The sequence below is a fragment of the Micropterus dolomieu genome, linkage group LG11 (genome assembly GCF_021292245.1).
Source record: "Micropterus dolomieu isolate WLL.071019.BEF.003 ecotype Adirondacks linkage group LG11, ASM2129224v1, whole genome shotgun sequence".
NCBI lineage: Eukaryota > Metazoa > Chordata > Actinopteri > Centrarchiformes > Centrarchidae > Micropterus > Micropterus dolomieu.
The window spans coordinates 14,376,452-14,400,362 of NC_060160.1; the positions used below are offsets into that span (position 1 = coordinate 14,376,452).

Genomic DNA, 23,911 nt, shown 5'->3' on the forward strand with positions numbered 1-23,911 from the left:
GAAACTTGTAGAATACGAAATTTTTCACCGGTTCTGACATGTTTGCAAATTTTGGTGAGTTTTCGAGTATGTTTAGGCCATGTCATTTGGGCCTACTTTGCAGAAAAAAAAAAAAAAAAAAAAAAAAAAAAAAAAAAAAAAAAAAAAAAATATAATCCGAGCAGATTCAATAGGGACCTCGCACGGTCGTGCTCGGGCCCTAAATATAATCCGAGCAGATTCAATAGGGACCTCGCACGGTCGTGCTTTAAACAAAATAAAAAATCTGACAATGGTAGTCAGTTAATTAGAGGTAATATTGCTTTGATATAGACAAAATATTTCCTTTTCCCTTCCACAGATGCTGTGTGATAAAGCAGTTTCCAAATCCCATAGTGAGTCCTACTCAAAGATAACCGACCCTCCACTCCAAGGATAAGGATTGTGACCAGTTTCAGTTTCAGTTTGGTTCCACCATTTGTACTGTATGCTTCACTACAGTTGAGTAAGCGCTTGGACTGCCATACCAAGGAGCCTGACTCTTTGGCCTTGCTGTCAAAGTTGCATGTTTGGTACCCTGTAGACCTGTGTTTGAATCTGGGCAGGGTGACTGCTCTCAACTTTGTCCACATATGGTGTCAGAAGTGGGATGGCCTGCCGTGAGGTCATCTGAGCCATGCCTAGAGTCCGAACCGTATGAGGGACCCCCATGGGTAACATTAATGATGGGATGTGTATAGTGTACTTTTCATACTGATCATATGTCATCATTTTACTGATTTTATTTTTATTTGAAGGTATTTTGGTCAAGATGTGATACATGTTGCTGTACCTTTTAATGTACAGGAAGTTATTTTTGTAATATACACAAAATTAAAGTTTTTTACTTGTATTTGTGTGTGTTTTTTACTGATTTTTACATTTTGCAAGATATTTTAATGCATTAATAATGAATTATTCTCATACTGAATGGTTTCATAAAGCAGCTTCCCAAGATATTGATAGTGGCTCTTGGAGTATACTAGTAATTAATTATGAATGTGCTGAAATGCTAATAAAAATGTTCAGGGAACACATTTAAAATATATTTAAGCTGTTCTTCAAGTATAGCACAAAAGGGTATTTTAAGTTAAATTTAAAAAAGTATATTTAAATTACAGTAAAGGTACTTAAAATAGGTCCACTTTAACACAACTAAGTACATTAAAATATATTGCAATCTTAAAGTTGACTTTAAGTATTTCTAAAATGACACTTAACATACTTTATTTGTTCCAAAATAACACATTTAATATACACTTAGTATAGTACAATTAAAATATGATAAGTGCATCCAAAAAAAGTGTTACTTAAGTATATTTCTGTTTTACTTGGGCATGATATAAAGGTTTTCAAAAAATCCTCTGGGATAATCTTATATTAAATAGTGGGCTAAATGAACGGTTACACATTTTGGTAAATTCACTTGTTCTTGCCAACAGTTAACTTACAGAAGATTGACTCAAACCATCCGCACAATAAATATGTACCTCGTTTAGCACAAGGCCTTGTTAGCTGGTCCCACTGTTTCCAGCTTACACACTGTGCAAACAAAAGACTGCATCAGTCTTCTTATATAACTGAGAAAGTGCTTTTCCCAAAATGTCAAACTAAAACACAATTTTAATGCATGTTTGTTTTCAAGAAATTGAGGAAATTGGAGGGATCTTTCGTAAACAACTAGCAAGGTGTAATGGAGACCAAGGGTGCCATTACCCAAAATAGTTAACTGAGTATCTAGGTGGTGATTATTGATAAAGCAGGAAGCCATACACATTCTTATTTTGATTGTTTATTTAAGTTGTGAAATATTTGATAACTTTCTTTGCTGTGAGTAGTTCCAGAGGAGGTTGAGGAAGCAGGGCGGTCTTGCCATCCTGCCTGTGTGAAAAGAAACCTCAATCATCAAGGATCACAACAGTATTGAGTGATTCTACTCTATTCCAGTTACATATCAAATTAGCTCACAATTAATGAGTTTTAAAGGTGCTGCTTTGTAAATGTTGTTACCTTTTCACAGAGCCATGCTAACTTCCCCTGTTTCCAGTATTTCGCTAAGCTACATAAGGATGTCGATCTCATCTAAGTTTTAGGTTACTTTCTGGCAGAGAATAAGATGAGAATGTTGATGCCACTCAGTACATCAAGGAAGCGTTTTGGTAGCGCTGTCGCATTTTGGCCTGAAAACACTAATGGGACAGCAGCACAGAACCAATAAAGACACAGCCCAAAAAATATTCATAGGCATTCATAGACAGTCATGCGGTCACAACAAATACTACTGTTTGATTATGTGCTCTCATTTTGGGTTGCAATCTTGTAAGTATTAACCTGAAAATACTGGATATCTACAGGGCAGGGCTGAACTGTTGATAATAAACAATGACATCCTGCGCCTCCTAATAAGTAATTATGGTGTTTTTCTTAATTTTGATGTGCTACCAAAGGACAATAATATACAATGGACAAAGTTCAAAAAAACACTGGCCTTCAGAAGGCCAGCCACACTCCAGGGACGTATGATTTTTTTCATTGTATGATTTATAATAAGAACAAGTTGAGAAACGGGTCTACTCTTTGTTCATCCCACACTGCAGCAGCTAATAAGGGGCAGGCTGGAGTAGAAAATAAACTTACCTTTTTTCAAATAATACAGATCAAACAGCCAATGTTTAATGTTAAATGAGGTACCCCAGAACCTAGTTATTTCCCCATTCTTTAAATTACTCAAGACAAATAAGCTATGCAAGCATTTATAAACAATCGTGAGTGTTCTCCACTTGTTACCCTGTAGTTACACAGTAATATTAGGGGTGTGGCCTGTATTATTACTAAAATATCTACTGTTATCCCATATTCTATAATTACACAGTAACAACTCAATGTGCTGTTCTCCCATTCTTACTCTGTATTTAAACATAAACAAAAAGTCATGTAGGGTGGAAAATAAAAGCTTTTTATTCTATTGTTTACATTGAACTGTTCTTTATTTCTGAATGACTATTATTTGTTCATTTGCTTTGTTTTGGGGGTATTTTCTTTGTTGCTCTCCTTCTTCTTCTTTTTGTCCTCATACTCTGACAAAGATGCAAGTGATGACCCCAAGACAGGAGCTACCACACTTTCTTATCTGCTTTTGGCCATACAGGAAAAATACAACACATAAATAATTGTAGCTGGTGAAGTGCCATAAAGTTAACTATAAATTGAATCCACTAACACACATAAAACATGGCTAAACAACAAGAACATTTAACGAAAGTATAAAAATCATCTCACTGATAACTGTCTTGTAACTACTTGTTGATAACTGTTTGTTTTTTTGCTACTCACCATTTTTAACTTAAGCCTATGTATGTAAATCAGCTTAGCAGACTTTTCTTCTACTCATAGCTTAACAAATTACATGGATTATATTATTTCTTACTCAACACGAGCAGAAACAGAGCAGCGGATATTGCCTTAGAGAGAGCAACAAGCCAGCGGACTGCCGAGTCTCCTTCAGGTCAAAATGGTGGAGGTGTAGCTCTGCTGCTGTCCATAGAAAAACTTTTAAAAGTGTAAAAACAACTTATCACTGTTGTAAGGGGGCTCTGAGCAGTATCCAAGCAAGATGGTACCAGGACCTTACTGGTTGTGGCCATAACCCACTGTAAAAGAGAGAATTAATTTTTTGTACCAACGAAATTGGTGAGCTTGAGAGGTTCTGGCAGGCAGATTATGCTACTGTTTTACTGCTTGTTATTTATCATACAGATACAAGAGTGGTACCAGTCTTCTCTTCTCACTTTCAGCTGGAAAGTGAATAAGCACATGTTCAAAAATTACTAATTAATCTAATCTATTAATCTATTCCTTTAAATGAACACGGTCAGTAATGGCAGATCCTGTTACTGTAATAATATACTGGCGAAAACAGGATTAATAAGACTGAGCTCACTATAAGACGAAGCAGGTGTTTTGACCTGAATCTCATCGATCATGCTCCTCTGCTTGGCTCAGCGGTGTGATTTGTATTTGAGTGATTGTAACAGTTGAAAAATTGTATTAATTTCACTCTACAAAGATTTAATTTATCTTATAATATCCTGCTTGCTGCTTCTACCTTCCTCTCTTACCCAGAGGTCATATTTCAGAAGCTTGGAAGTGACATCTGTGCATGCATGATTTACACCAAACACTTGAAGTGAGATAATGTGCAACCATGAAATTGCTTTTTGTCTTACTAGATTTTGTGGAAGATGCTGTCACAAGAGGCTAATTTGTCTCATAAGAATCCTTCCATTTGATTTGATGTTATGTTTTGAGTGATATGGTGTTTCAACCTGAGAAACAGATCTAATTATTATCCTGTTGCTTAGTAAAATCATATGAATCAAAAGCATTTATCTGACAGACCACAGTTAGCATGGACATGGACTGAAATTTAGTTTTTACTTTACAAGCATGCTATAAATAACTTAATGTGATGCCCATATACACATTCAACCATTACCAAGAATTGAATTGGATATATGGATTTTGACTCCTACTGTGTAATTATAGGTGGTCAGAAAATGTGTCAGTATTATAATGGCTTTAAATTGTTAATAATGTTTTTTTCTGCAACAGATGACCTGTTTAACATGTAATAACGATGAATAAAATAATGATTTAAATACAAGTAACTTCAGCTGTACACATAAGCTCACTCAACAGCCATTTGATTACTGTCGTAGACTTGCTTTAAACAGACAATCATCTTACAGGATGTGAAGACACCTCACTACAGTGCACCGTTCACAGCCTGATTAAAATGGGGAGCAGCAGTGTCAGATACAGAGCCTATTGTGAATAATGTTTCCTGCTTTTCTGTAATGACTATGATTATGCCTCCAAAAAAGAAAACCAAGATAGCCAGGATTTTCCAGATATCCTGGCTGACTTAAGCCCTGATTTGGTTTCACAAAAGCAGTAGCACATAAGTTACCATGGCAATTTATTCTGTGCGGCTAGCCTGCTCCAGACCAGGCTAACAGCCAGGCTTAGTTAATCCTGGTCCCTTATCTGTTCAGTCAGCGGTCAATCCGATCAGAAGCCAATGTGTTTTTTTCAGTTATTCCATGTATGTGTTTTGAATATTTTTCATTAGCCTGCATTGAAATAGCAGTTTGGGGTTATTAGGTTTCATAATTGGAGAAGATGCATGCACCATACTTTGCACACAACGAGCATCAGCAAGTAGGTTTACGTGGAATGAAAGCACATGTAAAGAAAAATGATGAATAAAACGGGCACAGCAATAAAACAGCGAAAGAAAGTGTGGAAGACAATAGTGGACTGACTGAATGTGTAGTCACTATAAAATCATTTATATATATATAATAAAAGAAAATCATATAGGCCTATATATATATATATATATATATATAACTTTTATATTAGGTTTCATAATTGTATAATACTCCCAAATTATAGTCCCACTTCAATAAGGAGGCTACATTGTGCACTGTTTATACATGAAACAACAGGGAGAGGACACCACAATGATGTTTTTCCTTTTTTTCTCTTCCTGGGATCACTCGTTTGCTGCGAGTGATTAATACATTGTGTTACAGTCGTGCTTACAGTGTGCTTTGCAATCTTTTTGTAGTTGCTGGATTTCCAATTTCCTCAGTAGGCCTCTTTGTATCTCCATATATAAGTCCAACTCCTGCCAGGGGTTTTATTGATATTTTATTTTGTAAAATTTTACAACCACAGCAGGAACTGTTCACCTGTGGATGTCCTTCAGGTAACACTTACTACATTGGCAGACTGGCTGTCAGACTGTGGGACTACAGCCTCAGGGTCAAGTTGCAAATATGATACAGTATTTTCTATGAGCACCATATCACTGACCTATTATCTATTATCCATATTGACTAAACAAGTAAAACATTTTCACACAAAATTGACATACCTCCAGCCTCTCTGCCTAGCCGTATTATATTTATATACACTTTTTAAAAGCATTTGTTAAAAATGTTGCTTGCAATAAAAAATCTTAAATAACTGAAAATCCATTAAGAAAGGTTTATTTGCACAATAAGAAAACAAGCAATGCAATGTAAACATATATATATAAAATACTATGAGAAAAAAACAGTTTCAGTCAGGAGCAATGATACTTGATACTATCAAGTCGCCCCTCTATTGTCTACCATGCCTTTTCTCACTGTTTTAATACTGCGGCCGTGTTTCTTTCTTTATTTCTTTATATTATGTGCATTTTTTCATTGTAAACCTTCTTTACACACAGTGAGTAACAGCAAATAAAGTATGCTGCACATGTCTTTTCCATTTCACAATCAGTGAGTCTGTGATCGACCGAGTGGTCTCTTGAAGAAAATTGTTGATTTATCTGAATTACTTACACCTGCCTTGACATAGTCGCACCTTCTGAGCCTGGTTTGGCCTTCGTGAAACGGATAAAGCCAGGATGCACTGATCACTCAAGGTCAAGCCTAGCTTTATCTCTTGTCCTGGATTTCTAAATTCTGCTTTTGTGAAACAGCCCTCTGATCAGCTGTTCTGGAACAAATTCAAAGTTTCCCACCTCAGGCTCAATCAACCCAGAGCTCAGGGATAAGCTCAGAGTTTGTTAAGCCTGCTTTCTGAAACAGGGCCCAGGAAAGAACCTCAGCTTTGTATCTATTTTTTTTACCAACATGATGTCTGTTTTATTTATCTGTTCTTTGTTGTACTAGCATTTTTATACCATAGATATGCACCTCACCCATCTTTTTGATGTTGTGAGGCATATGTTTTTTGTATGTGTAGACAGTAATCACTTATTGAACCATTGTTATTTGTGTTACTGTGGTAAATGTACTTTATTTTCAAAAGTCAGAGATGTACTGTAGCATCTACTGGTCCATATGTCCATTTGTCAACATGTCGCTGCAGAGCAAATCTCTACAACTACTGGTAAGTTGAATTGTCTTGTGACGCTGCACAAATCATTGGAAGAGAGACTGATCCTCGCTGTTTGTGGGTTTCCAGAATCTATCACTCTTTACTAAATAGGATATCAACAGGAGGGAATAAAGATGGCATGCATCCCCGCAAAACTAGATAGGCCTATCAGGTAAAGGTATGTAGCCTATAATTTTGACTTAAGTTAAATAGGCTACAGCTGTGTAGCACACAGAAGCCATTGTTACTATCCACTGAGTGCCGGATGTTTACTCGCGGAGCGCTTGTCTCCTGTTCACCTGAGGAGTGCAGAACAACCCCGCGGGGCCAAGCGACTACGTTGCGATTTTAAGAACGTTCCTAAGACTGACATCTTTCGCAATTCTAATCAGCATGCAGTGTGCAGCTATCCACTCTTTATGGCATTTGTTTGCCAGGCATTTGTCTATCTACTCCCACACGCTGCATCTTGCATTTTGCGTGAGGTTTTCTAAAAAATTGCAATGAACGTTGTGATGTTTTGGGGTGTTTTTTTGCAATGAAATTGTGGGAATAAAAGAAAACTGCAAAGGTAAATGTGTTCCCACTGTGAGACATCCACCATTGTGTCCCTGAGCAAGACACTTAACCCCTAGTTGCTCCAGAGGTGTGCGACCTCTGACATGTATAGCAATTGTAAGTCGCTTTGGATAAAAGCGTCAGCTAAATGAATAATTGTAATTGTAATTGTAAATGTGAATTTTTTATCTTTACAATTATAGTTGAATCAACAAATAAGGATTTTGTGGACCTAACCCTAACCCTAACGGTTGTGGTGATTGGTCAAAATTGCAAGTTGCGCTGAATTCACAGGGATTTGTTGAATTTGCGTTAATAGTTGTGATCGCAACATCACAAAAACCTTGAGGGACTGCCTTTCTGTGTTTTCCCATCTATTTGATTGTCTGCCCTGCCGTGATTAGTTTCACCTGTGTCTAGTTATCCTCCCCTCACTAATGTATTTAAGTTATGTATTCCTTTGTGGTATTTCCATTTTACCTTCCCTGCCATTTTGCTAGTATTTCCCCAGTTTTAGGACTTTCTTTGTTTTCCTTGATCCTTGCCTATTTTGGATTTTGATTCTTCCCTGCTCCCTTCTGGATTTGTTTACATGCAACTGCTTTTCTGTTTTTGACCCTTGCCTGCCTCACCTTCCTGCAAGCCTATGTATCTATGATTAAATTATTAAATACCACTGAACAGCACCTGCTTTGTCTCCTGAATCTGCTTGAGGGTCCTAGTCCTCTTGCAACCCTGCTTGCTCAACTGTGGCAATATTTCCTACAACCAGGGATGGGCAAAGGTACATCAAAATATCTTTTAAAATAAGACACAAAATGCCCTGATTTTAAGCATATAAAAATCAGGTTCAGGTTCAGGTTCCATTATTTATACCCGTAGGTAAATTACGTTCCAGAGAATAAGTTTAGGCTATTTCTCAACCATATAAACGATAACACCATACAAACAGAACAAGACACTAAAATCACACTAAAACAATCTACTCCATCTTAATACTATTCATAAAATTAATCCCTACGGGAACAAAGCTATTTTTATATCGTTTAGTACTCTAAACCGTCGGTTGGATGGCAGATACTTGAACTCATAATACAGCAGACAGACAGACAGCGCTCAAAATTGAAATACTCATGCGCTGTACCTGCCTAGTATACAGCGAGGCTAGGTACAGTAGTGGTTCCCCAATCAACCAACTGGACCATTTCACAATCTGGTCAATAGAGTTCTGACTCTTTAACGTTAGGTTCCCGTATCAAGATACCAGAGAAAAGGAGAGTACGGATTCAATAAAAGCACGATAAAACATAATCAACAGTGATTTCTCAATTTGAAATTGACACAGTTTCCTTAAAAAGAACAGACGTTGATGACCCTTTTTACACACCATTTCACAGTTGGCTTCAAAACTCAGCTTTGAATCAATGATTGTCCCAAGGTATTTGAAAGACTGCACACACTCCACATTCACCCCTAATGGATGTGACTTCATGCATATAGACATTCCTTCTGAAATCAATAACCATATCCTTGGTCTTCATTACATTTAAATGAAGGTGAGACTCCTCACACCACTCAACAAAATCATTAATAAACTGCAAAATACAGCAGCCATGCTATGTATCAAAATAAACTACTGCATTTTTGTATTTCAAAAAATACTATTCCAGGGTGCCACAAAATCACTTTGTAAACCTTCCATATATCGGCCTATTTGATCTATCTCTCCACCAGTACACTGACTCAGCTGATGAAGTGTTTGAGAGCAACAGCTTTTCTCTGCTTAATGAGTCATGCGATAAGTCTGTCAGGCAACCAGTTAACAGATCAAATATTCACATATCTCTGTGATTACACAGATGAAGTTCAGTTTTAAAGTAACCAACAGTTTAGTGTTTAACAGCTGGCTAATGACTTATAATTTTATCCCAATTTAGTTAGTTGGTGTTTGGTAATGTAGGGCCTACTTTGTATCATCTGAACTACAACAAACACCAGGTTTGGGTTGTCAACCTGCTGTTTAATGGGATTGCAGCACAATGTTGTTTATGACAATAAAGCACACTTTTAACAAGTTACACCATATTGTGGCATTATAAAGTAATACAACAACTCAACACTATTACTGTTTTCACGCACAACCAACGAAAACTTAACATAGGCTGAAAGTAGCAAGCTAACTTTAACTGTGAGGGTTGCTACTTGGGTCAAATATTAATAGAACATTAGGTATATTGATAAATGATTTAGCCTAGGCTACTAAAACAAACTCCAAAGCAGGTGTTAAACTGTTAAGAATTGTGGCAATTTATACAAAAAATAAATGGAAAGGTACTCGACTACACGTTTCTCATCTTGACATTCTTGTTCAGGTCTGGATCAATTTTCTGTTCTGATCTCAACAAATCTGGACAAATTACTGAGTAGGAACCAGTCAGAGGCAGCATCTCACAAAGTATTTTACAGTATAGTAACAACAAAATATAATTTTGTATTTGAAATACGTGTATCAAAAATACTGCCCATTCTTGCCTACAGCTATTGGCTAGAATGCCTTGAACTTCTGTTGAGATGTTTGTGTTTTCCAGAGGTTGATTCCTAATCTATAGTGCCACCAACAGGCCATGTTTCCACTTGTTAACATGAAATATCAACATGTAGTGGCCAGAATTTACTGAGCACCTTCAGGGTCCCCTTGAACCATTTACATTACTGCATACTAGGGCTGACCCCGAAGATTTGATGCTTCGATGGGCGGAGCCTACTTCGACTGTCAGTCTCACAGTCGAAGCTTCACTGGTGTTGTGCCGAGTTGTTCGCACCTCGCGGGACTTTCAGATAATTTATCACCATTGATGAACCACACAAAGAATATTATATTGTTTTAAACAGCCGGCTACTTGAAATAGACCCACGAGGTACCGTGACGTGCATGCAGTTGTCGGCAGCAGGGCATGGACGCAAAACTCACAAGAACGGTGGATGGCAGGCGAGAGAGAGAGAGAGAGAGAGAGAGAGAAAAAATAATCGCCGTGCACAAAAACACACATGATTCAACTATCAGTCAAGTATAGGCAGGACTTGACAATTCTGATTCGACTATGTAAATCCTTAGTTGGGGACAGACCTCCTGCACATATGGATTACCTTTCCTCTAGTGCCTCCCTTAGTAAAAACATACTTTGCATCTCACACTAAATAACAGACAACCAATTATAGAACACATTCACACCCCCAAGGAAATGAACTCTTTTGGTTTTAACAATCGCACAGTCTAGCACACATCCTATGATAAACTTCTCGTTCTGAGCCTCTCCACTGTCACAGCTTGTAGAATAGCAATGTCATGTTCTTTGTACTATGTGGAATGAACTGCCTTGTGTGGCTTGTTTGTCTTGTTTGCTTTCAGCTTCAAGGTAAAACAGCTTACAAAACAAAAGAGGATAACAGAATAAACCTACTACTCTAACACTACTTCCAACCTCCTGCCACTCCGTTTCCAACTCCCTTGTATTTATCTCTTTCCAACACCAATATTTTTATATTTTTCAGGACTGAACTATAGTTTCTGTCTTGCTGTTAGCGTTACTGACTTGTATTTTGCAAACACAAAACTGTCTGCAAAGTCACACAAATACAAAAATAAACGCATGTCTGAGATAGGATATTTTGTAGATAAAATTATTATACCTCTGATTTTGTATGAAAATACTTATTTTGTGAACAGTGTTTATGGTAGTTTTCTAAAGCAGCTGTTTGGACAGTAATGACACCTCAAAGATAAGATGAAAAATCATTTCTAATACATTTATAGCACACATTAAGACATCACTTGGATTCCTTTTTCTAATGATAAAAGCTAAAACCTGTCTGCTTTAATTATGTAATATCAGGCTGTCTGTCCCAAGCTCCCGGAGCTCATACATCAAAGAAAGAATTTAGATGCTTTCTTTGATGCCGCAGACCCACTAACACTGACTCTCACACGTTAACACATGGACACACAGACACACACACACACACACACACACACACACACACACATACACACACAATTTGAATTTGGGGATCATCAGAAAATAAAACAGATAAAATGCTGATTTCATTGTAGGAACAGGTGTTGCTGCGTGACACATCATTAATCAATCAAAACTTAACAATGAACTCCTGACTCTGGGGGTCATGACCTTTCACCTCATCCATGAACATGTATTTCAGAGACACCAAAGGGGGTTGAACCTGCGTGAACCCAAAACCGGGTTAAACCGCTGAGCCAAAACTAATATAACATGTCTCCTAACATTACTCATATTCTGAAAGGAGACAGACACAAACCTGAGAAGCTGCAGATACATCAGCACTATAGTTTATTTATTTACATCCCTCTTTTTGAGAAACAAGTTTTGTGTTGTGACTTATGCTTATAACAAAGAACAGTAAGAAAAAGTATAAGTCTGGAGATATTTTAATACATATTTTACCACAAAAAGAACAATTAAACCAACAATGAATTGATCCTTCTTAGAATTATTGTCTGTGTAACCAAAACCTGATATAGCTTATTTCTCTGGGCCATTAAAGCTCCATTGTTGTCCACAAACAATTAAAAACACAAAAATGAGCCAAAGCGTTGCACTGGGTTGCATGTTCCTTAATTAAAATGAACATGAGTTTTTGAGTTTATTTTGACTGAATTTGTCACACACCATCCTAATGCCATACATTAGGGCCAATAATCCTTAACAAATACACAATTTACTCCTGAATGTGTGTTAGCAGTGAGACGTGGAGCAACACAAATAATCTGAAGTCACGCTATATTTAGCTTTGTTTTGGTCTTCATGAAAAAACTATCTAGTTGTTTAGCTTGCTGAATGTTCTACTGTAGTGTAGCTATAGTCACTAATTCTGTCTGGTGGTGTACCGTGGGTTTTTAGAGCTTTTTCACTGAAAACAGCTGCAGCTAAAAATTACACAATGAGAGCAGTGAGAGTGAACCAAAACACTAAAGTTGCGGGTCGGAAATCAAAACAATGAGCTAAAATTGCGTTGTTGTTGTGTTGTTGTGTGATAATTTTCTGTGGGTCAACCTTGTTCACAAAACACATAGTCATTTGATCCATTGTTAGTTTAAAAATAAATGAGTATGGGCTGTATTCATGACCTCTTCTTTATATTCTATTTTTTCTTTATCAGGAACAAATAAGACTTGTGCATGACAGACACAGACAAGGCAGAAAACAATATAAATGCTGACCACTGCTCTACATTTATAACCGTTTTCAAAGTTCAGACTGGGATGTTTGTATATTTTTCTATGCAAGCAAATTTTTAAAGCAGTGGCCTGAGTTGTGGCCCGTTGATGACACCACACGGTCTGATACAATGGAAAGCTAATACTGTAATTTGATCTGCCACTCTGCTGTATCCCTAAAAAAGTTCTGTAGAACCAAAACAGGAGCCACAGAAATACAATAATGTTGCATCCAAATAATTCAAGAAAAATAGAAGTGAACCCTCTTATGAAACTGCACAGCCATTACTGATGGTGACTTAAAGATGATATATGCTTTTCAGTGATGCTTTACATCTCAAGCTCTGCACAGTGTTGAGGGAAGGTAGGAGAGGGCATATGAAGGACAGACACACTTGCATCAATAAGCAAAGAAAAAGCAATCTAATAATCCTGGCAAATAATAACAGTACCCGAACATGACACATTCATTCATTGCTTTTCAAATCAGAAACACTATTATCACAACAACTGTGGATTACTTCTTGGTGCCGTCAACACACACGCACACACAAACACACACACACACACACACACACAGAGAAGCCCACTGTTGCAAGACGGGTAACCTTGTGCAGTTGTGGTGCAGCAGAGTCTCTATGGTGATGCACCTGAAATGTTAATAAAGACGCAGTGTAGCTTTTACATTCTTCTCAGCTTGTAAATCAAGAAAGAGATTGATAATTGTTCTTGTCTAAACCGAAAAGGGGCTTCACTGATATTACTTGAAGGTTGGATCACAAATAAATACACATACAAGCAGAGCATTGGAAAAAGAATCAGTGAAACTTAAGAAAAATAGAGATTTTGAAGCAGCCTGAAAGTATTTATTCTATTGGAATTACATAGTATTTGGCAATAGTCACCACAGTATCTTAGAACTAGAGGAGAAAAGTTAAAAGGTAAAAAGCAAAAAGCTTGAAATTATTTCTAAAACTTAAACAGTTTCTTTACTTTATATCATATACTGGTTGTGTAATATAGTGCTGTCTCAGTGAGTAATATCCACAGTTGATTCAAAGTTCAGTCCACATACGTGTAAGCCTGAAGTCAATAAGGCCACAAGCTGTGAAGTGATAAGAAGCGGGGGGTTATAGGTAGTGAAGTGAAGGAATCCTCTCCAAGTTCAGCATGATGGCTGGTGGCTGGCTGCCAGGAGGGCTGCTTATGCTCCGTACCCATCAATCTATTTCCCATCCCAGATGGCTCTGATCGCTGTGGGAGGGAGAGCTATGTGCTCTACCTGACAAGGATTATGATCAAATCTGTCCTTATGTGCTATTACTTTTCAAAATCTGCTTCTTTACTGACACTTTACTGATGTACACAGATATCATATTCTGACCATTGTCAGGTCATGTACAAGTGTTGCCTTTTGACGTCAGCAATCTTAAAGAAGTGTCAGCTGCAACTGTGACACCGCAATAAACTAAGACACAACAAATCAAACACCCCTTCGTTCATGTTAAAAGTGTTCCTGCAAAAATGCTTTTTAAATTGAATTGTCGAACCAAGAGCCTCCACCAATGCTCTGGGTTTATTTGTTCAAAACACTTTGCTTGGATGTTTCTTTGAAATAACTACATGTATGTAACTTGGAATTTATTCTGAGAAACAGTGTTAACATTGGTGCACCTCCAATTAGTTCCATGAAATGCTAAGGATTTTAGTCAGTACATTGCAGGTCACCTAGACGTGTAAAAACGTTATCATCATCATTAGGCCTGCATAAAGTTCAAAGTATATGAATGGAAGGGAAGGTAACGGGTTTATAATATGTTTAAATGTTAATTGACCTGTTAAACCATGAAATATTTATTTTAGCTCATAGAATTAAATTCAGGCTTTGTTAAATAATTGTTAAAAATTTGTTATATTTTTCATGTTTGAGGAACTAAAATGTGGAGTGATAGCTTAGGCTATGCATCAGGTATACTCAAGTAAATGTTTTTTAAATAGGTTTTTAATTCACATTGATGTTAATACAAGATTGACATGCTTCTTTATAAATATAGACTCCATTATTTATTTATTTTAAGTTGCATATTTTTTGTAAAATGTTTCTTTTAAAGTTTCCTTTTGTGAACAAATGCACTTCTGTGTCTTTTACATTTAAAACAAAGCAAACCACTGTTTTTGCTTGCTGTCAGTACGTACATTTGAGTGTTGCGGAACTGTTTTGATTTAGCTTGAATTGGTCTGTGTGTTGTGCGGGTTTATTCATAATTTGCTCACATATTTTGAGACAATTGGGGGTGGGGGGGTGGGGGGCGTTAAATTAAGCAGTCAACTTAAAAATCAACAAAATGAACTAAACAATTACAAATCTTATTTTCATATAACTGTCAAGAAGTATTAGGTTTAGGAAATAAAGCACCATTAAAATAAAGCATTACACCCAAATTACAATTTACACATGCTCACTTCATGTATTTACAGATGTTTGATTGCAATGCTCACATTATTTACATTATTATTTACTGGTTAGGATGCATTAGACCCACTGTTTGATTTTTGGATCATCACAGTGGTTGAAATGTCATTTAAACAAACCAGTGGGAGTTGAAATGTCACCTGCCACTTGTACTCATCTTTGAACCTCAACCTTCTTATTGAGACAGCCTTAGCATTCAGTATACATGTGATATTATCATCATGACCCTCAGACTGTTTTTCACCTCCTGTAGCTTGCTGTTTTTCCCAGAGGACCGCGCTTAAATGAAATATTCATAGATAATAGGATTAAAGAGTTTTCTCATAATTGAGAGCACCATAAATCTAAATTTATCAATTTGCGAGACAAGTTTTTCTGAAAGTGGGGAGACATTAATAGAAGGTTCAAGGGAAGGGGAACTTTTATCAGCATCAGATGGAGTGTTTCTTCCTTTCATTAATCAATTTTGGTTTTGTTCTCTTTAATGCAGAGTTCAGACACAACCTGTCTGACCAACATACTAATGCTTCATGTGCAATTGATGGCAAAACACTCAACATCCATCAAGAAAGACCATCTTAGTGGAGCTGAGTCAAACTATGGTTTACTGCTCACCACAAATGCATTTAGACTATAGACTGATGGATACTGTGTGCTAGACTTTGTTTTGAATTAGTTCATTTTGAATGCATTTTTCCCACAATGTTCAATTGTTCCTTATTTTTGGACTTAAATCTCTCTCAATGCGGTAAAGGCAGTGGAATTTAAATTAATTCTGTACATGGACTTACTAATGTTTTATCTCTGCACTGAGCTAGAAACACGAGGAAACAGATCTCAAACCAATTTTAAACACTTTTTTAAAAAAAGACTCTTCTTTAATGTAAGCTCCTTTGTGGCGGAGTCTCTTCATCTTGAGATAAAGCTGATACACAAAGTATCTCTGTGATGAAAGAATTCTTTTGGGATGTGAGAGCACTCTGAAATTGTTTTGCTGGATGCAGTTGCCAGTAAAGGCTCAGTAAACATGATGCAGTGAGCAGAATGAGAAAGTATTGTGGTGGATTTGAAATGTTTCCATGGAGGTGTTACGTAGCAATCAAGCTCAAAAGGATCCTTTTCACATGCAACGGTGGTAAAAAGTCATGTGAAGTATATTGTTAAATTACTAGCTCAAGATTTTTTTTCAAGCACTTCTTCTCCAACAAACCATTCTAGTTCATTGCATTTATCTGCCTCCTGACAGCTTTAAAAATTATATTTTAGAGTAATTCTGTTAGGCCTATTCTGCAGAGTGCATATCTATTTATCTATCTACCTATTCAAGGGAATTTTCACTTTCTGCATTTCATTTGTAATAATGGTTTAGTTATTAATCATGCCATTCTAACATCCCTCATTCAGTGTTTTGTGAATAAAGGAAGCCACCATGTTCATGTTCACTTACTCACATAACTATGCAACACCAGCAATATAAGGAGTTGTTAAACCAGCTATTCAGCTTCAAATACTTGCTGTTGTAAGCAACCATTTAATCAAATAAGCAGATAACTAATATCTTATGTTAACATTAAATCCCATGACAACTTTTACGTGAATTTTGTATAGACAAATCCACAAAGTAATCAATCCGCTAGAGAGCCTTTTATAGTCTGGCAGCTCATTGTTTTGGTTAAGTCTTAAGGCATAATTTTCGGATTGCAGCAGGCAACTGTTTTCAGCAAAATTGGTCTAAACACCTGCCCAGCAACAAACGGCAGACAGACAAAGTTAGTGACTAACATTAGTTGGTGAACACAGTGGAGCATTTAACAGCTGAAGAGCCAGCCCTCACCAGAAATCGACCCATATCGACCCATTTTTACGTTTAGAGTGGCTGCTACCTCTGGTATCCTTACGACGGTAGCAAAGGATGAAGTCGGGTGACCAGGGCTGGACTGGGACAAAAAATTAAGTTTCAATCGCCTGAAAAATGCCATCATGCAATTCCACCCATTATGGTAATATTAAAGTGTTATAATTTTGCACACTGCTTGTCAGCATATTCATTTGTAGCGCTGTAGCCTTCTAATTGGAGGATGCATCAAAAAGCCAATAATACTAAACAAATAAGCTGCAGTCAATATAGAGTAATACAGTAGGCTATAATACAACTGAGTTCATGTTCGCGGGTCGCGGCCAAAACTGTGCACACGATAGCTGATGGTGGAGAAGTGCAGCCATTCTGTCAGTCATGCGATGCGCAGCGTAGTTCGTTAGGAAAGTGTGTTCATTTAAGTCTGTTTATCTTGTTTAATGTAAATAATAGTACGTACTAATTACAATGAAAAATACGTTATTTGTGATTGATTTGTGAATAATCTTGATAAATGAATTATCTGGGCCCTGTCACTTTGCCTCCTCCTCTGCCTGGCAGTGGCCACGGCTCGCCTTTACTCCTTCAAGTGCCTGGACCTGCTCTTCGCAGGGTACTGCAGCTGATGTTAAAACTACTGCAGCCCCGGTAGCAAACATATCGGTTATTTTTGCGCATTTGGCGGCCTCCTTCTGAAGAATGTTTTTTTTTTTGGCCCGCAACGTAAGTTACAGAAGGCAAAGGGGGTGGGGGGCAGTAAGAGATGTGATTGACAGCCCAATGTCAGTAGGCTATAGAAAATTACCCAATGGGCCGCTGTCCATGCTTTATGGGCCGATCGTTGTCCCATCTTTTAAAAGCAGTTCCATAAATAAATACTTAACGTTACATCGGCCCCAAAGGTGCGTCAGCACACCGGGCATTTGCCCGGTATGCCAGATTAACAGTCCAGCCCTGTGGGAGACGTATTTATTAGGAGCGAGAACGTGCGCATAAAGAGGTGGATGGATGAGCCGAGTTCGAGTCCCAAATGAAACCAAGGCTATGTCCGAAAATCATCAGCCTACTTCCTACCCCCTATTCAGGGAGTTCTATGTAGATGACTATATAGTGAAAACCGGAGACAACACTTTCATACACTACTCAGGTCACTTCTCTGCGCCGTTAATAACACCATCGCTGTCCCACTCTTAAAATGTGTCAAATCAATGTCGGCTGGTGGACCAGTTCCTATCAGCGGAATGCATAATGTTATATATGGCTTGGTTAGTGACCATTGGTGGTAGATTACTTTTCAAAATTTGTTCTGGGATACTTTGAGTCCACTATATAGGGTATAATGATTCTTACCATACATTCAGACAGCTTTACAAAATGGTGAACTCAATACACAGTGGACTATATAGCCTAGTGAGTATATATAGTGAATTGTAAGTGATTTTGTACACAGCCCAAGTAAATGTTGAGTTATTTTTAGTTTAAAGTTAAATAGCCTTACTGACTAATTTTCACATGGAATCAGATTTGAGCCAATTTAATCAAACAAAACCTTTTAAACATGAATATACCCATAAGCTAGTGTGTGTGAGCTGTTACTCAGTGTCTGAGTGACAGCTCAATGCCCCAAAGGCTGTTCAGTGCAGCATGCAGTTTTGACAGCCCAAACACTAAACCTTACTGGATTGCTACAAGATTAATATAGTAAGTATTGATGTCTGAAATGTAGCCTACTAGCCGTTTTGTTGTCTTAAGTTAGAAGTTAAGCTAAACCTTGCAGACTGTATAGTAGGTCTGTTAGGGTCTGCAGGTCTCTTTTGTAGAACAATGTAACCTTTTACATTGTTCTACAAAAGAGAAGGCAAATTACTGTTTTAACAAAAGCTATCACACACAAACACACAGAGTACAGGCTAACATAACTTCCCTAGCAATCGTTATAGATAAGTTTGCTAGTGTTATTAGTTAGGTAGTTCGGCAGGTAGGCAGGTAGCTTTGGCAGTTCAGTTCAAATATCACCAATCCTGCAGAGTCATTTACTCTCCCTTTAAGTCACATGACTTATATCAGGTACTTACTGTAACCCAAACCGCAATGTTTTCCTAAGCCTAATTAAATAGTTTTGTTGCCTAAACCCAACCAAACTGTGACAGTTTCCCAACGTTAACCATGTGTTTAATGTCACTGGTAAGTGTCATTTTGAAAGGCAATGATTAACATATTTTGTTTAGGTATGAGGACATGTTGAGTGCCAGATATTTCCCTTAGGTGTCGGTGGATACCAAAACGGAGCTATAGTTAACTTACATTCACCAGGTGGCCAGAAACATGACTCCAAATGAAAGCTAATGCTGTTCCTTATCAGCTGGATGTGAAAATATCACCTTAAAAATTTAATATGTCAATATTGTGTTTACAGGTTCTTTCTGAAGCTCCCAAGAGGCCAAAAGCTCATGGATTTAATACTTTTTACACTACTGATGTTAAAGTATATTGTAAACACTGAACGTTAGCACAAAGTAAGACATGTATCAAAAGGAGGTGAACAGCTAAAAATAAAATCAGCATCACAACTCCCCTTCTTCCGGACAGAAAATCGCCATGTGATTACAGGTGACTGTTGGTCTCATGGCAGTCAGGTCCATTTGGGGTTCTCGTCAGGCTCTGCAGCTGGTTGTAGGGCAAATGAATTATTATCTGGCTCTGAATCAGCCAATAGCGTGGCAAAGCGATAGCAAATGATGCTATCGCTGTTCTGGGTTGCAGTTTCCTCTGAGGCCGCAGGGATTCCACTTGAGGTATCGTGACACCTTAAAACCATGAGGGGTAGCACAGAGAAACACTTCAACTGAACTGTAATTTGAAGCTCTGCACTGCTGCCTGAGTAATTCATCTGTGCCTGTAGAGTTGATTTGCATAGTGTTTGCACAAGTGAGCATTCACTGAACCACCTGCTAAGTCTTTGTGATTACCGCTGTCTTTATAGGACTAAATGGTGCATGAAGGGGATTCCACCCACTGACCATTAGGCTGTTATTCTGTCCATTGTGCTGCAAGAAATTCCACCATTTCTGCAACAGAAATTGCAGAAATGAAAATGATTAACATGCTTAAATAGATTTTTAGAAATAAAATAATTTAATTACATGGATCATTTCATTTATTTAGTCTGTCGAAAAAAGATGTATCATCTGGGTTTTTTTTACACTGTTTTTTTTTGGGGGGGGGGGGCTTTTGATGGAGACAGTTGATATCTTTTTCAATCCACAAAGAAATTCAGTCACAGAAGGCATTAAGTCTCAACTTTTTCATCCTCTCTGCTGTGCTGTTATTCCCCGCGAGGAAGATCTGTCCAGAAAATCTGATGCAGTTGAGAAACATGATGGGGAACTTTTGCACTTCACTTCGCCCTGTTTATTTCTCTGATGATGGGTTTGGAGTTGTTCTTTCAGTTCAGTTCTCAGCGCTGATTTGCTCATTGCACTATTGTCTCAATCTGTCTATATTGTTTTTGTTTATAGTCTGTGTATATGTGTTCTCTATACTGAAGCCTGTGTGTGATTTTATTATTGTATTATTATTGTATAAGTAAGCACATCATGAGCAATGTACAATCCAATTACAAATATGAGTCAAATTCCTCATATGTCATACCATACATATAATTGTTTTGATCAAGTGAATAATGAGGCTGATGATAGGTGATGATGCAGATGACTCTTCCGTGCATAAGATGGAGAAACAGGTAAAATGAATGAGTAAATGTAGTAAACCTTAAATTTGGGCTTTTTCTCCTTGATTCATTTCAAATAAACTCATTCTGCTGTGCCACCTTGGCTGCAATTTCAAGTGTCTCCAGCTGGGGAGGAACATAATTTAGAAGTGGCAGATTAGGAAACCGTTAAGAGCCGTCAGTGTTCAGCCACAGCCTCCTCCCCTTCCCTATTTATTCATCTTTTTTTTCCTCACCCCTCCCTCCCTCTCTGCTCCCCCCACTGTACTCTCCCCATCTCCCAGCCCCTCAACACAAACACATCAGAGACAGACAGCCTGCTTTAGAGGCCCATCTTGCAACATGCTGTGTGTGTAACAAGCATTTTTCGAGCCCCAAAAATGCTTCTTGCTCTCTGATTTCACAAAAAAAAAAGTGTCCTTCAGAATGGTCTTGCGTATGCCTAATATAGCATAAAACATTTCACACATCTTTGCGTGTATGTGTCTATTCTAGAGCATTTGAAGCCTGTGTGGAATGAAAGTAATGATTTCATAATGTAGACAGCCACTCAAATAACAACTGACTGTAAATGGAGAAGGATCAATTTTAAATAAGATGCATTATGGTGCTTTTCATGAGGGATCCCTGCTAAAATCAATCACTGTAAATCACTCGCAATATTCAGCACCGAAGACAGTTCCATAACTGCACGGCCCTCAGGTTGGAAGGGGAATTAGAAAAGTTTAACTTCTACAAGTCGCTGTTACAGACGCCTTTTGTCATGGCAGACAGCTTTTGCTCTCTTGCTGATGCTTTGGGGAGCATAGCACTGAAATATTGATGATAATTATTATGATGGATGTGGGACTGCAATAATCTGCCCATTGATTTGAGACATGATAAATGCTGCTTTCAAACCAAAACCACGTTAAAACCTGATCGAAAGGACAACACCAGAATACATTGAAACAGAGGCCACTTGACATATATCTGAATTAATTATAGATGAATTCCACAAGCAATAGTCATTAATGAGACCTTTCACTTATCTGTCTGTCTGTGTAAAATATCTTCATAAAAAGCACATATTGGTCATACTGTTCTTCCACAAGTGATCAATTGCTTCTTGAATCTGCTTCAAGTGCGGCATAACAAGTGTTCAGTAATTAGTTGGATGACTCCTCAGCCTCTTCTGTTCTGCCAGAACTGGAGGCATCATGTGCAATGCCTTTCATTGTTTTCCCATGATGCTGCATCGCCAAATGCCATGTATTTTCCACAACCAGATACATGTAATTTGGGAGATAGCTCTGCTGGGAGTGCATAGTGGAAATAATTGCGCAGCTGCGCAGGACAGGAAAAGGACTCTAAATAGTGTGTGCATGTGACCTCCAACTGCAGTAAATAAATAGATAAATAGTGGAGGATGTTCAGAATGGACTTTCAGTTGCTCTGTGATGTTAAAATTGTGCTAAAATTATACAGTATGGTGTTTTGTTTTTTTTCCTTTTACTACCAGCATGATATTACTGTAACATTCATATTTTAAAGGCTTCTTTTACTTAAGTACAAGTAGCAACACTGCAATGTAAAAACACTATGTTACAAGTAAAAGTCCTGCATGCAACATTTTTGTAAGTAAATATATATAAGTACATACACATGTAAGTATTAGCAACAAAATGTACTTATATCAAAAGTAAAATTAAACTCATTAAGTTAAATGTGCCTTTTCAGAGTGATTTATATTTTATGTTACTGGATTATTATTACTGATGTATTAGTAGAGTGCTACATACCACTTTAATTGATATGTGCACAAAAATGTTAAATAATGGTCAGGTAATCGTGAGTTAAGAGGGATTACTCAGCAACTTCTCAATATAAGTAGCTCAAAATAAAGTTTTAAAAAAAGTTAAATTAGTTACTTTCCACCACTGTCCAAAATGTAATTGTTATTTTGCTGTGATGTTTGTATAAAAATACAAATAATCTGAATTTATGGCAAGATTATTACAGTCATTTCTCACTTTACAGCTCAAAAAAACATATTCAACAATCACTTCTAATTTTACGAGAATTACTTATAAACATGATTTAACCGCTACAGAATATTGCACATTATTTCTGTTTCCCAGCTGCAAGACATGAGTAAATACAATCAATTTCCATGCGCCATATCCGTGATTGGATTTGACAGTTCTTTTTAGGCTGCACTACCTCCTTCAAATCCCAAACAAGTTTATTTGTATTACAGTCATTCGAGTTTTACATGTAGTATGTGTTATAGTATGTATGCTGTAGTTTGATAAGAGGTGTAACAGGGAGTAAAACAGTTTTTCTTACTGTCACTTCATTAGTTTTAGAACATCTCACCAAAGGACTGCAGTTGAAAATGCACCAGCTGGCTAACACTGGCACATTTACAGAAATGTTAATTGATGTGTGTTGTCCTTATAAATAAAGAAATTACATAAAACTTTCTTTGCCGTTTATACATTTATAGCGTGACTGTGTAGGATAACATAGGCTACTGTACATTTCTTTGACTGTGAATGACCTTTTGGAGAAATAAATTAATATATATTTGTTCATGCATAGCTATTTATATATATCCTTGTAAGTATAATTTTCCTTTTTTTCTCTCCTTCGTTTAGTGCTACCTCTGTTTCATTTTCTTGACTAATTTCTAATTTATACTTGCATATCTGTTTATACATTATCTTTGTGTGTAGCCATGAGGGAGCTACAAATGCATTCCAGTTGTGCAATCCAGTATTGACTGGATATTGACAATAAATCATATTGGGATTGAATCAGGTCAAAGGATGAGCAAATGTTGACATTAATATTGCAATTATTATTGTTGGGACACTGAACAATGAGGAAGTGAAGCCAGTCTCGCCTATAAACATGGATTAAGGCTGGTTCCCATGTCTTGCCCGCCGCAGCTGTTGTTCCTTGTATAAATAGGTGTGGATGATGCTCAGGGATGCACTTCCTCCTGCGCTCGAACACCTCAGACCACGTGAACAGGAGGCGCACAAAACAGGAGCCTTATAACCGCCCGCTCCCGCAAACACGCGCTCCCCACCGGCTGCCTGG

The 23,911-nt window shown here is 37.4% G+C and overlaps 1 long non-coding RNA gene across 1 annotated transcript in view; it reads left to right on the forward strand.

Moving 5' to 3' along the window:
- The window catches only part of LOC123979596, a 2,469-nt gene extending 2,071 nt beyond the window's left edge, over positions 1-398 (forward strand). The window contains exon 3 of the long non-coding RNA XR_006827262.1: positions 341-398. This is a non-coding gene — a long non-coding RNA (uncharacterized LOC123979596). The remainder of the gene's footprint in view (positions 1-340) is intronic.
- Positions 399-23,911: the final 23,513 nt, after the last annotated feature.